Source organism: Curcuma longa, chromosome 18 (assembly GCF_044706935.1).
Source record: "Curcuma longa cultivar G26 ecotype Majalengka, Jawa Barat chromosome 18, ITB_CL_G26_1.1, whole genome shotgun sequence".
NCBI classification, from domain to species: Eukaryota; Viridiplantae; Streptophyta; class Magnoliopsida; order Zingiberales; family Zingiberaceae; genus Curcuma; species Curcuma longa.
The window spans coordinates 4632131-4635319 of NC_133878.1; positions in this window are offsets into that span (position 1 = coordinate 4632131).

Below are 3189 nucleotides of genomic sequence, written 5' to 3' on the forward strand. Positions count from 1 at the left end.
TCCTCTTACAAATGTAAAGTGAAGGTTTGGGGGAAGATTTTGTGAATGACAGGGCTTGAAGATCGTGCAAGAATGAAAAAGTGCAAACACTTACGTCTCCAATCTTCAATCTGTCTTTTTATATTTTTCTTGATGTCAGTCGATTGTCTGAGGGATCAGTCGACTAGTGGGCTTCAACGGCTCTTATAGATTGCGTTTAATTCTCCAACTGTCAGCTCAACATTCAAATATCAGTCGATTGAGACTCACCCAGTTGACTGGTCAGTCGACTCGTCAATGTCTTTCACTCAACTAAACTTTCTGTGTGTTTTGGATCATGACACCAGTCGACTGACGTAGTCCCAGTCGACTGGTGAAGCCGAAAATCACCTTTCAGCTTCCTTCTTCATCCTTTAGCCTTGACTCATGCCTTCAAACATCTTCCACAAGCCTCGTGTCCATCCTTGCATTTGAGATGTTTCTCTCAACTTCGTCATGCTAACTCTTCCTTTTGCCAAGAGGTCGCACCTCTGGGACTTCACCATTTGCCAAGAGGCCGCGCCTCCGGGACTTTACCATTTGCCAAGACTTCAAACCTGGACTTTCCTGTATACTCAATTCACACATGTTAGATCATCAACATTGCCTAACTTAAATTTATTTAGCCAAACATTAAAATCCAATGATACTTGGGGCAAGACTGCACCAACATAGACTTCCATCGCCAAACATCTAATCCATCTGGCCTGCCTGGACTTCTACTACCAGCCATCTGATCTACCTGACCTGCCTGGACTTTCACCTAGTGTACTTGATCCGTTAAGATTTCTGCATAGCCTCCAGCCAGGATTTTCACTTCCTGGCTTTCAGTCAGGACTTCCACTTCTTGATTTCCACTAGGACTTGCCTGTGTCTAGCCTCAACTAGGACTTTCCTGTGCTCCTGCACTTAAATTAGCTCGTTAGTAATCACTACACACTTAACTTGAACATCTTTCCATTATCAAAATTAAAGTTTGATCATCTGGTGCTCCCTACACCAATAATTTCTGCTTTTTGATTATGACAACCTAAGTTTTAAGTTAAGAAAAAAATATTTTAAAATTTATAAAAATCTATTATCATGCATAAATGAAAAATATGCAACATGTAAAATGATTTCCTAACTCCCCTGTTTTCAGAACTCCCCCTGAATTTATACTTGGGTAAAAATTAATTTTTGAATTCTTCTTCTTTTTTTCTTCTCTCCCCCTAAACTTGATATGGTTTTAATTTTGTTCAATTTGACAAAACCATTCAAGTCTCTTTTTAACTTTTTGAAAAAGCTTTAACATCTATGAAAATACTTTTGAAGTTTGAAAACACTTTTGATACTTAAAAAAATTATTAAAATTTTAAAATCTTGAACTTGAAATTGTATCTCTCCCCTTTTGACATAATCAAAACATAAGTAAAAATATAGGTGCGAATCCAAGTATGTTATATATATATATATATATATATATATATATATATATATATATATATATATATATATATATATATATATATATATATGTAAAGTACTTAGTTAAAAAAATGGAGAAAAGGCAAGGAACTATAGTAATAATACGTTAAGAGGATAGTCCTCTTGGAAAGTTATTTTGAGTAACTTAAATCCGTAGGGCAAGGAATTATAGCTTGGGCTAGGTGTGACATAATCAACCTAGTGGGGATTGATACATAAATCATGTCCTAAACTAAATAAGTATAAAATGGTGAAAGGAGCAGACACATGATCAACTGTTGTTATTGAAGGGTTCAGAAATAGTTTTAGAATCAACTATGATTTTTTTTTTTAATTGAGGGTTATCATGTACTACTAGATGTCATGATTGATCCGTAATTAATAGTTAATTATGAATGACCAATAAAAATAAGGAACCTATAAGTCACATGCACTATAAGTTTCTCCAAAAAACATAAAATAAGTTTGAGAATTGTGTTCTCTGTTCGAGAGAGATTGAGTCTAGTTAGACTAGATGAGCGACGAATATGGAAGATATTCTATCAGAAAAGAAGCGCGGATGAGTCATGTCTTTTAAAGACAAAGTGGATCCTCTTTGATTTAATTATAAACCAAATTGATTTGGTTTAAATTAAAGGTGATTTGATTTTAAAGCAACTTGATTTGGTTGTGAATCAAACTTAAGGCTGAAAGATTGGAATTTGATTTAACAGATTTTGTTATTTTTTTAAACGAAATTTATCTATTAAACATCTATAAATATAACTTTAATGAAGAGTTATTTACATAGATTAAAAATTTAATTGTTAGATTTTAAATCAAACACAAAACCAATATGGTTTGGTTGTAAATCAAATTTAAGTTTAGCAGTTTGGAGTTTAGATTAATGGATGTGAGTTTTTTATTAGCAAATCAAACCCGTTAGAGATCTATAAATATAACTCTTATGAAGAGTTATTAACAAGGTTTAAAACTTAATTTTTAGGTTGAAAATCGTAGCTCTCTTCCTCCCCTAGTCGCCCAACCAAACTCTCCTTCCTCCTTACTGTCGTCCAACACAAAGAGGTGTCTTTATGTTGCCGCCACCCAAAGCTTGGGTTTGGTGGTTGTCGCTAGCAATAGAGGGGCTTCGAAAGCTCACCACCGGTCCTTAATCCTCCTAGGATCATTACCTCCCAAGGGTCAGCCATTCCGGAGCCAAAGGAAGCTACAATCGGCGATGGAAGCAAGGAACACGAGGAGAAGCAACGGTTGCTTCTCCACAGAAAAGTATCACTTCTTCCTTTCGATTTGGTTTTGTTTCAAGGCAATTATTGTCGTTAGAACATCCACACCATATAGGTTTGCTACCCCTTCTTGACAGCAAACCATATGACCTTCGAACAGTGGTGTCATTCTCTCCGTTCAATCTGATTCGTATTGTCGAGTTGCTTCGAGCCATTGGATACAAAATCGGACCGTAGGTCCTCTCTCAAATCGCTTGTCTTCTCCTTTCGACTAGTATCGAAGCGGAGACATAACACGTGACCTAGAAAAGTCATCTCGAGGAGATCTTGGTGTGGATACAAATAGAGGCAATCTTACTCAAGGTTGCTAATTGATGTCATTTCTGCTCTGCATCATTTAAAATGTATGAAATTGTTTATGTCTTATTTATGATTATATTTTTATGCGTGTATTTTCTTGAATGGATTTTTATGTAAT